The sequence below is a fragment of the Mya arenaria genome, chromosome 9 (assembly GCF_026914265.1).
Source record: "Mya arenaria isolate MELC-2E11 chromosome 9, ASM2691426v1".
Classification (NCBI taxonomy): Eukaryota; Metazoa; Mollusca; class Bivalvia; order Myida; family Myidae; genus Mya; species Mya arenaria.
The window spans coordinates 72,533,178-72,546,521 of NC_069130.1; positions in this window are offsets into that span (position 1 = coordinate 72,533,178).

Below are 13,344 nucleotides of genomic sequence, written 5' to 3' on the forward strand. Positions count from 1 at the left end.
ACTGCATACCAAAAATGTTTCTTGGCCATGTGGTTTCGAGACATATTGACAACGGACGCCAGACATTAAACAATCACAATAGTGCTCAGGTGAGCTAAAATCACAGTCTCCTCAAAGAACAACTCTCTCAAACAAGATGCTCTACTGGCTTGTCTTTTTAGCTTATTTTCTACTTATAGTTCACTTGAAACACTTTCTGTTAGTTAATTGGCACTGCCATTACAGTCTTGTTACATATAAAAGTAATATTGAAATTTGTTTACAAAACTGTACACATGGTCCAAATTTTATTGCTGTAGCTTTAAAAATAAGAAAGAAGGTCTAAATGTCACCTGTCAGAGTACCTGTTGATAATTGTTTGCAACCTTTACACATGGTCCAAGTTTCAGGTCAGTAGCTTCAAAAATAAGAAAGTAGGTCAAAAAGTAATATTGAAAATTGTTTACAAAACTGTACACATGGTCCAAATTTCATTGCTGTAGCTTTAAAAATAAGAAAGTAGGTCTAAATGTCACCTGTCAGAGTACCTATTGATAATTGTTTGCAAACCTTTACACATGGTCCAAGTTTCAGGTCAGTAGCTTCAAAAATAAGTAAGATAGTCAACAGGTCCTAATAGCATTTCGACTACACTAAATTGGTTCAAAAGCTCACTTTAAGAACATTCTGAAGCATGTAAAAGGTGAAAATAGATTTTTATGTGAACACATTAAGATTAGTATTGGTTCATTGATAGTCAACACATTTTCTGTGGTATTTTATGCCAAAGACCAGGCAGATGCAAACACTCCTCTGTGGTTGTTTTTCCAATCAAAAAAGGGGCATACATCACATTTATAGAAGCCATAGTTATGAGCTTTGCTGTGCAAGTGCAAATTGTCGCTGGCAGCATGTGCACCATGTTTTGGTTTGGATATCTTTTATAGCTTTGTACCAATGGTGAACATTATTTTTTAGTACACATTTGCTGAAAGTCCATGACAATATGACAATACCTGGATGAATTTTGGCGTAAACAGAAAATACTAATTATGTTAATAGTATTGGCCTGAGAACAAAGAGACATTCTCTCCAAAGAGAGACTCTCTCCCCGAAACAACCTGTTCTCTAAAAAGAGATTTCTTTTTCACAAGCAATACTCTCCAATTAGACGTTTGCTAACCAAAAAAAGAATCTCTCCTCATAGGACTACTTGGTTCAAATTGAGAAACTCTCCTCAAAGAGAAACACTCTTTGAAAACAGACCAAAACAACACAATCATTCCACAAGAAACATTATTTCAAAATCCTTCCAGAGGTTAATGAGATATTGAGCCCACACAATTTGTGGTGTCAGAGAAGATTTTAAAAGCTTTTAAAAATAAGTATATCGAAAACTTCAGACCTCAAGGGCTGGCCAATTTTGAACCATTGGTTTATTATTTGAACAATCTTGGTTAAGGACTTGTACATGAGGCTGCATACCAAACTGCATACCAAAAATGTTTCTTGGCCATGTGGTTTCGAGACATATTGACAACGGACGCCAGACATTAAACAATCACAATAGTGCTCAGGTGAGCTAAAATCACATTCTCCTCAAAGAACAACCCTCTCAAACAAGATGCTCTACTGACCTGTCTTTTTAGCTTATTTTCTACTTATAGTTCACTTAAAACACTTTCTGTTAGTTAATTGGCACTGCCATTACAGTCTTGTTACATTTGAAAGTAATATTGAAATTTCTTTACAAAACTGTGCACATGGTCCAAATTTCATTGCTGTAGCTTTAAAAAAAAGAAAGTAGGTCTAAATGTCACCTGTCAGAGTACCTATTGATAATTGTTTGCAAACCTTTACACATGGTCCAAGTTTCAGGTCAGTAGCTTCAAAAATAAGAAAGTAGGTCAAAAACTAATATTGATATTTGTTTACAAAACTGTACACATGGTCCAAATTTCATTGCTGTAGCTTTAAAAATAAGAAAGTAGGTCTAAATGTCACCTGTCAGAGTACCTTTTGATAATTGTTTGCAAACCTTTACACATGGTCCAAGTTTCAGGTCAGTAGCTTCAAAAATAAGAAAGTAGGTCAAAAACTAATATTGATATTTGTTTACAAAACTGTACACATGGTCCAAATTTCATTGCTGTAGCTTTAAAAATAAGAAAGTAGGTCTAAATGTCACCTGTCAGAGTACCTATTGATAATTGTTTGCAAACCTTTACACATGGTCCAAGTTTCAGGTCAGTAGCTTCAAAAATAAGTAAGATAGTCAACAGGTCCTAATAGCATTTCAACTACACTAAATTGGTTCAAAAGCTCACTTTAAGAACATTCTGAAGCATGTAAAAGGTGAAAATAGATTTTTATGTGAACACATTAAGCTTAGTATTGGTTCATTGATAGTCAACACATTTTCTGTGGTATTTTATGCCCAAGACCAGGCAGATGCAAACACTCGTCTGTGGTTGTTTTTCCAATCAAAAAAGGGGCATACATCACATTTATAGAAGCCATAGTTATGAGCTTTGCTGTGCAAGTGCAAATTGTCGCTGGCAGCATGTGCACTATGTTTTGGTTTGGATATCTTTTATAGCTTTGTTCCAATGGTGAAAAATATTTTTAGTACACATTTGCTGAAAGTCCATGACAATATGACAATACCTGGATGAATTTTGGTGTAAACAGAAAATACTAATTATGTTAATAGTATTGGCCTGAGAACAAAGAGACATTCTCTCCAAAGAGAGACTCTCTCCCCGAAACAACTTGTTCTCTAAAAAGAGATTTCTTTTTCACAAGCAATACTCTCCAATTAGACGTTTGCTAACCAAAAAAAGAATCTCTCCTCATAGGACTACTTGGTTCAAATTGAGAAACTCTCCTCAAAGAGAAACACTCTTTGAAAACAGACCAAAACAACACAATCATTCCACAAGAAACATTATTTCAAAATCCTTCCAGAGGTTAATGAGATATTGAGCCCACACAATTTGTGGTGTCAGAGAAGATTTTAAAAGCTTTTAAAAATAAGTATATCGAAAACTTCAGACCTCTAGGGCTGGCCAATTTTGAACCATTGGGATATTATTTAAACAATCTTGGTTAAGGACTCCTACATGAGGCTGCATACCAAACTGCATACCAAAAATGTTTCTTGGCCATGTGGTTTCGAGACATATTGACAATGGACGCCAGACATTAAACAATCACAATAGTGCTCAGGTGAGCTAAAATCACATTCTCCTCAAAGAACAACTCTCTCAAACAAGATGCTCTACTGACCTGTCTTTTTAGCTTATTTTCTACTTATAGTTCACTTGAAACACTTTCTGTTAGTTAATTGGCACTGCCATTACAGTCTTGTTACATATAAAAGTAATATTGAAATTTGTTTACAAAACTGTACACATGGTCCAAATTTCATTGCTGTAGCTTTAAAAATAAGAAAGTAGGTCTAAATGTCACCTGTCAGAGTACCTATTGATAATTGTTTGCAAACCTTTACACATGGTCCAAGTTTCAGGTCAGTAGCTTCAAAAATAAGTAAGATAGTCAACAGGTCCTAATAGCATTTCGACTACACTAAATTGGTTCAAAAGCTCACTTTAAGAACATTCTGAAGCATGTAAAAGGTCAAAATAGATTTTTATGTGAACACATTAAGCTTAGTATTGGTTCATTGATAGTCAACACATTTTCTGTGGTATTTTATGCCAAAGACAAGGCAGATGCAAACACTCATCTGTGGTTGTTTTTCCAATCAAAAAAGGGGCATACATCACATTTATAGAAGCCATAGTTATGAGCTTTGCTGTGCAAGTGCAAATTGTCGCTGGCAGCATGTGCACTATGTTTTGGTTTGGATATCTTTTATAGCTTTGTTCCAATGGTGAAAAATATTTTTTAGTACACATTTGCTGAAAGTCCATGACAATATGACAATACCTGGATGAATTTTGGTGTAAACAGAAAATACTAATTATGTTAATAGTATTGGCCTGAGAACAAAGAGACATTCTCTCCAAAGAGAGACTCTCTCCCTGAAACAACTTGTTCTCTAAAAAGAGATTTCTTTTTCACAAGCAATACTCTCCACTTAGACGTTTGCTAACCAAAAAAAGAATCTCTCCTCATACTACTTGGTTCAAATTGAGAAACTCTCCTCAAAGAGAAACACTCTTTGAAAACAGACCAAAACAACACAATCATTCCACAAGAAACATTATTTCAAAATCCTTCCAGAGGTTAATGAGATATTGAGCCCACACAATTTGTGGTGTCAGAGAAGATTTTAAAAGCTTTTAAAAATAAGTATATCGAAAACTTCAGACCTCTAGGGCTGGCCAATTTTGAACCATTGGGATATTATTTAAAAAATCTTGGTTAAGGACTCCTACATGAGGCTGCATACCAAACTGCATACCAAAAATGTTTCTTGGCCATGTGGTTTCGAGACATATTGACAACGGACGCCAGACATTAAACAATCACAATAGTGCTCAGGTGAGCTAAAATCACATTCTCCTCAAAGAACAACTCTCTCAAACAAGATGCTCTACTGACCTGTCTTTTTAGCTTATTTTCTACCTATAGTTCACTTGAAACACTTTCTGTTAGTTAATTGGCACTGCCATTACAGTCTTGTTACATATAAAAGTAATATTGAAATTTGTTTACAAAACTGTACACATGGTCCAAATTTCATTGCTGTAGCTTTAAAAATAAGAAAGAAGGTCTAAATGTCACCTGTCAGAGTACCTGTTGATAATTGTTTGCAAACCTTTACACATGGTCCAAGTTTCAGGTCAGTAGCTTCAAAAATCAGGAAGTAGGTCAAAAAGTAATATTGAAATTTGTTCACAAAACTGTACACATGGTCCAAATTTCATTGCTGTAGCTTTAAAAATAAGAAAGAAGGTCTAAATGTCACCTGTCAGAGTACCTATTGATAATTGTTTGCAAACCTTTACACATGGTCCAAGTTTTAGGTCAGTAGCTTCAAAAATCAGGAAGTAGGTCAAAAAGTAATATTAAAATTTGTTTACAAAACTGTACACATGGTCCAAATTTCATTGCTGTAGCTTTAAAAATAAGAAAGTAGGTCTAAATGTCACCTGTCAGAGTACTTTTTGATAATTGTTTGCAAAACTTAACACATGGTCCAAGTTTCAGGTCAGTAGCTTCAAAAATAAGTAAGATAGTCAACAGGTGCTAATAGCATTTCGACTACACTAAATTGGTTCAAAAGCTCACTTTAAGAACATTCTGAAGCATGTAAAAGGTGAAAATAGATTTTTATGTGAACACATTAAGCTTAGTATTGGTTCATCGATAGTCAACACATTTTCTGTGGTATTTTATGCCCAAGACCAGGCAGATGCAAACACTCGTCTGTGGTTGTTTTTCCAATCAAAAAAGGGGCATACATCACATTTATAGAAGCCATAGTTATGAGCTTTGCTGTGCAAGTGCAAATTGTCGCTGGCAGCATGTGCGCTATGTTTTGGTTTGGATATCTTTTATAGCTTTCTTCCAATGGTGAAAAATATTTTTTAGTACACATTTGCTGAAAGTCCATGACAATATGACAATACCTGGATGAATTTTGGTGTAAACAGAAAATACTAATTATGTTAATAGTATTGGCCTGAGAACAAAGAGACATTCTCTCCAAAGAGAGACTCTCTCCCCGAAACAACTTGTTCTCTAAAAAGAGATTTCTTTTTCACAAGCAATACTCTCCAATTAGACGTTTGCTAACCAAAAAAAGAATCTCTCCTCATAGGACTACTTGGTTCAAATTGAGAAACTCTCCTCAAAGAGAAACACTCTTTGAAAACAGACCAAAACAACACAATCATTCCACAAGAAACATTATTTCAAAATCCTTCCAGAGGTTAACTAGAACTGTAAGCCATAGGCTAACGAATACCCCCCACCCCTCCATGTCTAGGTTGTTTGCCCTGGAGTTAGGCCGGACAAAGCTAATTTTGCCTACAAGGGGAGATAACTCCAGTCAGGGTCATGTGACCTGTACCAAATTCACAGAGGCGAAAGTTTACAACATGGCCATTAATTTCTGAAAGTTTGATAAAGATTTGTTGAATAATAACAAAGATGAATCCCGGACAGGGCTTATTTTGCCTACTTTAACACATCAAGAGGAGATAACTCCAGTCAGGGTCATGTGAACTGTACCAAATTCACAGAGGCGAAAGTTTACAACATGGCCATTAATTTCTGAAAGTTTGATAAAAATTTGTTGAATAATAACAAAGATGAATCCCGGACAGGGCTTATTTTGCCTACTTTAACACATCAAGGGGAGATAACTCCAGTCAGGGTCATGTGACCTGTACCAAATTCACAGAGGCGAAAGTTTACAACATGGCCATTAATTTCTGAAAGTTTGATAAAGATTTGTTGAATAATAACAAAGATGAATCCCGGACAGGGCTTATTTTGCCTACTTTAACACATCAAGGGGAGATAACTCCAGTCAGGGTCAGCTGACCTGTACCAAATTCACAGAGGCGAAAGTTTACAACATGGCCATTAATTTCTGAAAGTTTGATAAAGATTTGTTGAATAATAACAAAGATGAATCCCGGACAGGGCTTACTTTGCCTACTTTAACACATCAAGGGGAGATAACTCTGGTCAGGGTCATGTGACCCGTACCAATTTCACAGAGGCGCAAGTTTACATCATGGCCATTAATATCTGAAAGTTTGAAAAAGATTTGTTCAATAACGACAAAGATGAATCCCGGACAAAAAAAAACGGACGGACAGACAGACGGACAACCCGATTCCAGTATACCCCCCCCCCCAAACTTTGTTTTGGGTGGGATAATGAGATATTGAGCCCACACAATTTGTGGTGTCAGAGAAGATTTTAAAAGCTTTTAAAAATAAGTATATCGAAAACTTCAGACCTCAAGGGCTGGCCAATTTTGAACCATTGGTTTATTATTTGAACAATCTTGGTTAAGGACTTGTACATGAGGCTGCATACCAAACTGCATACCAAAAATGTTTCTTGGCCATGTGGTTTCGAGACATATTGACAACGGACGCCAGACATTAAACAATCACAATAGTGCTCAGGTGAGCTAAAATCACATTCTCCTCAAAGAACAACTCTCTCAAACAAGATGCTCTACTGACCTGTCTTTTTAGCTTATTTTCTACTTATAGTTCACTTAAAACACTTTCTGTTAGTTAATTGGCACTGCCATTACAGTCTTGTTACATTTGAAAGTAATATTGAAATTTGTTTACAAAACTGTGCACATGGTACAAATTTCATTGCTGTAGCTTTGAAAATAAGAAAGTAGGTCTAAATGTCACCTGTGAGAGTACCTTTTGATAATTGTTTGCAAACCTTTACACATGGTCCAAGTTTCAGGTCAGTAGCTTCAAAAATAAGAAAGTAGGTCAAAAACTAATATTGATATTTGTTTACAGAACTGTACACATGGTCCAAATTTCATTGCTGTAGCTTTAAAAATAAGAAAGTAGGTCTAAATGTCACCTGTCAGAGTACCTATTGATAATTGTTTGCAAACCTTTACACATGGTCCAAGTTTTCAGGTCAGTAGCTTCAAAAATAAGAAAGTAGGTCAAAAACTAATATTGATATTTGTTTACAAAACTGTACACATGGTCCAAATTTCATTGCTGTAGCTTTAAAAATAAGAAAGTAGGTCTAAATGTCACCTGTGAGAGTACCTTTTGATAATTGTTTGCAAACCTTTACACATGGTCCAAGTTTCAGGTCAGTAGCTTCAAAAATAAGAAAGTAGGTCAAAAACTAATATTGATATTTGTTTACAAAACTGTACACATGGTCCAAATTTCATTGCTGTAGCTTTAAAAATAAGAAAGTAGGTCTAAATGTCACCTGTCAGAGTACCTTTTGATAATTGTTTGCAAACCTTTACACATGGTTCAAGTTTCAGATCAGTAGCTTCAAAAATAAGTAAGATAGTCAACAGGTCCTAATAGCATTTCGACTACACTAAATTGGTTCAAAAGCTCACTTTAAGAACATTCTGAAGCATGTAAAAGGTGAAAATAGATTTTTATGTGAACACATTAAGCTTAGTATTGGTTAATTGATAGTCAACACATTTTCTGTGGTATTTTATGCCAAAGACCAGGCAGATGCAAACACTCGTCTGTGGTTGTTTTTCCAATCAAAAAAGGGGCATACATCACATTTATAGAAGCCATAGTTATGAGCTTTGCTGTGCAAGTGCAAATTGTCGCTGGCAGCATGTGCACTATGTTTTGGTTTGGATATCTTTTATAGCTTTCTTCCAATGGTGAAAAATATTTTTTAGTACACATTTGCTGAAAGTCCATGACAATATGACAATACCTGGATGAATTTTGGTGTAAACAGAAAATACTAATTATGTTAATAGTATTGGCCTGAGAACAAAGAGACATTCTCTCCAAAGAGAGACTCTCTCCCCGAAACAACTTGTTCTCTAAAAAGAGATTTCTTTTTCACAAGCAATACTCTCCAATTAGACGTTTGCTAACCAAAAAAAGAATCTCTCCTCATAGGACTACTTGGTTCAAATTGAGAAACTCTCCTCAAAGAGAAACACTCTTTGAAAACAGACCAAAACAACACAATCATTCCACAAGAAACATTATTTCAAAATCCTTCCAGAGGTTAATGAGATATTGAGCCCACACAATTTGTGGTGTCAGAGAAGATTTTAAAAGCTTTTACAAATAAGTATATCGAAAACTTCAGACCTCTAGGGCTGGCCAATTTTGAACCATTGGGATATTATTTGAACAATCTTGGTTAAGGACTTGTACATGAGGCTGCATACCAAACTGCATACCAAAAATGTTTCTTGGCCATGTGGTTTCCAGACATATTGACAACTGACGCCAGACATTAAACAATCACAATAGTGCTCAGGTGAGCTAAAATCACATTCTCCTCAAAGAACAACTCTCTCAAACAAGATGCTCTACTGACCTGTCTTTTTAGCTTATTTTCTACTTATAGTTCACTTGAAACACTTTCTGTTAGTTAATTGGCACTGCCATTACAGTCTTGTTACATATAAGAGTAATATTGAAATTTGTTTACAAAACTGTACACATGGTCCAAATTTCATTGCTGTAGCTTTAAAAATAAGAAAGAAGGTCTAAATGTCACCTGTCAGAGTACCTGTTGATAATTGTTTGCAAACCTTTACACATGGTCCAAGTTTCAGGTCAGTAGCTTCAAAAATCAGGAAGTAGGTCAAAAAGTAATATTGAAATTTGTTTACAAAACTGCACACATGGTCCAAATTTCATTGCTGTAGCTTTAAAAATAAGACAGAAGGTCTAAATGTCAACTGTCAGAGTACCTATTGATAATTGTTTGCAAACCTTTACACATGGTCCAAGTTTCAGGTCAGTAGCTTCAAAAATAAGGAAGTAGGTCAAAAAGTAATATTAAAATTTGTTTACAAAACTGTACACATGGTCCAAATTTCATTGCTGTAGCTTTGAAAATAAGAAAGTAGGTCTTAATGTCACCTGTCAGAGTACCTTTTGATAATTTTTTGCAAAACTTAACACATGGTCCAAGTTTCAGGTCAGTAGCTTCAAAAATAAGAAAGTAGGTCAAAAACTAATATTGATATTTGTTTACAAAACTGTACACATGGTCCAAATTTCATTGCTGTAGCTTTAAAAATAAGAAAGTAGGTCTAAATGTCACCTGTCAGAGTACCTATTGATAATTGTTTGCAAACCTTTACACATGGTCCAAGTTTCAGGTCAGTAGCTTCAAAAATAAGTAAGATAGTCAACAGGTCCTAATAGCATTTCGACTACACTAAATTGGTTCAAAAGCTCACTTTAAGAACATTCTGAAGCATGTAAAAGGTGAAAATAGATTTTTATGTGAACACATTAAGCTTAGTATTGGTTCATTGATAGTCAACACATTTTCTGTGGTATTTTATGCCAAAGACCAGGCAGATGCAAACACTCGTCTGTGGTTGTTTTTCCAATCAAAAAAGGGGCATACATCACATTTATAGAAGCCATAGTTATGAGCTTTGCTGTGCAAGTGCAAATTGTCGCTGGCAGCATGTGCACTATGTTTTGGTTTGGATATCTTTTATAGCTTTCTTCCAATGGTGAAAAATATTTTTTAGTACACATTTGCTGAAAGTCCATGACAATATGACAATACCTGGATGAATTTTGGTGTAAACAGAAAATACTAATTATGTTAATAGTATTGGCCTGAGAACAAAGAGACATTCTCTCCAAAGAGAGACTCTCTCCCCGAAACAACTTGTTCTCTAAAAAGAGATTTCTTTTTCACAAGCAATACTCTCCAATTAGACGTTTGCTAACCAAAAAAAGAATCTCTCCTCATAGGACTACTTGGTTCAAATTGAGAAACTCTCCTCAAAGAGAAACACTCTCTGAAAACAGACCAAAACAACACAATCATTCCACAAGAAACATTATTTCAAAATCCTTCCAGAGGTTAATGAGATATTGAGCCCACACAATTTGTGGTGTCAGAGAAGATTTTAAAAGCTTTTACAAATAAGTATATCGAAAACTTCAGACCTCTAGGGCTGGCCAATTTTGAACCATTGGGATATTATTTGAACAATCTTGGTTAAGGACTTGTACATGAGGCTGCATACCAAACTGCATACCAAAAATGTTTCTTGGCCATGTGGTTTCCAGACATATTGACAACTGACGCCAGACATTAAACAATCACAATAGTGCTCAGGTGAGCTAAAATCACATTCTCCTCAAAGAACAACTCTCTCAAACAAGATGCTCTACTGACCTGTATTTTTAGCTAATTTTCTACTTATAGTTCACTTGAAACACTTTCTGTTAGTTAATTGGCACTGCCATTACAGTCTTGTTACATATAAGAGTAATATTGAAATTTGTTTACAAAACTGTGCACATGGTGCAAATTTCATTGCTGTAGCTTTAAAAATAAGAAAGAAGATCTAAATGTCACCTGTGAGAGTACCTGTTGATAATTGTTTGCAAACCTTTACACATGGTCCAAGTTTCAGGTCAGTAGCTTCAAAAATCAGGAAGTAGGTCAAAAAGTAATATTGAAATTTGTTTACAAAACTGTACACATGGTCCAAATTTCATTGCTGTAGCTTTAAAAATAAGAAAGAAGGTCTAAATGTCACCTGTCAGAGTACCTATTGATAATTGTTTGCAAACCTTTACACATGGTCCAAGTTTCAGGTCAGTAGCTTCAAAAATAAGGAAGTAGGTCAAAAAGTAATATTAAAATTTGTTTACAAAACTGTACACATGGTCCAAATTTCATTGCTGTAGCTTTGAAAATAAGAAAGTAGGTCTTAATGTCCCCTGTCAGAGTACCTTTTGATAATTGTTTGCAAAACTTTACACATGGTCCAAGTTTCAGGTCAGTAGCTTCAAAAATAAGAAAGTAGGTCAAAAAGTAATATTGAAAATTGTTTACAAAACTGTACACATGGTCCAAATTTCATTGCTGTAGCTTTAAAAATAAGAAAGTAGGTCTAAATGTCACCTGTCAGAGTACCTATTGATAACTGTTTGCAAAACTTTACACATGGTCCAAGTTTCAGGTCAGTAGCTTCAAAAATAAGAAAGTAGGTCAAAAAGTAATATTGAAAATTGTTTACAAAACTGTACACATGGTCCAAATTTCATTGCTGTAGCTTTAAAAATAAGAAAGTAGGTCTATATGTCACCTGTCAGAGTACCTATTGATAATTGTTTGCAAAACTTTACACATGGTCCAAGTTTCAGGTCAGTAGCTTCAAAAATAAGGAAGTAGGTCAAAAAGTAATATTGAAATTTGTTTACAAAACTGTACACATGGTCCAAATTTCATTGCTGTAGCTTTGAAAATAAGAAAGAAGGTCTTAATGTCACCTGTCAGAGTACCTATTGATAATTGTTTGCAAAACTTTACACATGGTCCAAGTTTCAGGTCAGTAGCTTCAAAAATAAGAAAGTAGGTCAAAAAGTAATATTGAAAATTGTTTACAAGGCTGTACACATGATCCAAATTTCATTGCTGTAGCTTTAAAAATAAGAAAGTAGGTCTAAATGTCACCTGTCAGAGTACCTATTGATAATTGTTTGCAAACCTTTACACATGGTCCAAGTTTCAGGTCAGTAGCTTCAAAAATAAGTAAGATAGTCAACAGGTCCTAATAGCATAATTTCGACTACACTAAATTGGTTCAAAAGCTCACTTTAAGAACATTCTGAAGCATGTAAAAGGTGAAAATAGATTTTTATGTGAACACATTAAGCTTAGTATTGGTTCATTGATAGTCAACACATTTTCTGTGGTATTTTATGCCAAAGACCAGGCAGATGCAAACACTCGTCTGTGGTTGTTTTGCCAATCAAATAAGGGGCATACATCACATTTATAGAAGCCATAGTTATGAGCTTTGCTGTGCAAGTGCAAATTGTCGCTGGCAGCATGTGCACCATGTTTTGGTTTGGATATCTTTTAAAGCTTTGTACCAATGGTGAACATTATTTTTAGTACACATTTGCTGAAAGTCCATGACAATACCTGGATGAATTTTGGCGTAAACAGAAAATACTAATTATGTTAATAGTATTGGCCTGAGAACAAAGAGACATTCTCTCCAAAGAGAGACTCTCTCCCCGAAACAACCTGTTCTCTAAAAAGAGATTTCTTTTTCACAAGCAATACTCTCCAATTAGACGTTTGCTAACCAAAAAAAGAACCTCTCCTCATAGGACTACTTGGTTCAATTCGAGAAACTCTCCTCAAAGAGAAACACTCTTTGAAAACAGACCAAAACAACACAATCATTCCACAAGAAACATTATTTCAAAATCCTTCCAGAGGTTAATGAGATATTGAGCCCACACAATTTGTGGTGTCAGAGAAGATTTTAAAAGCTTTTACAAATAAGTATATCGAAAACTTAAGACCTCTATGCTGGCCAATTTTGAACCATTGGGATATTATTTGAACAATCTTGGTTAAGGACTTCCTGCATGAGGCTGCATACCAAACTGCATACCAAAAATGTTTCTTGGCTGTGTGGTTTCGAGACATAATGACAACGGATGTCAGACATTAAACAATCACAATAGTGCTCAGGTGAGCTGAAATGACTTCTACATGAGGCTGCATACCAAACTGCATACCAAAAATGTTTCTTGGCCATGTGGTTTCGAGACATATTGATAATGGATGAAGACATTAAACAATCACAATAGTGCTCAGGTGAGCTAAAATGACATTCTCCTCAAAGAACAACTCTCTACAACAAGATGCTCTACTGACTTGTCTTTT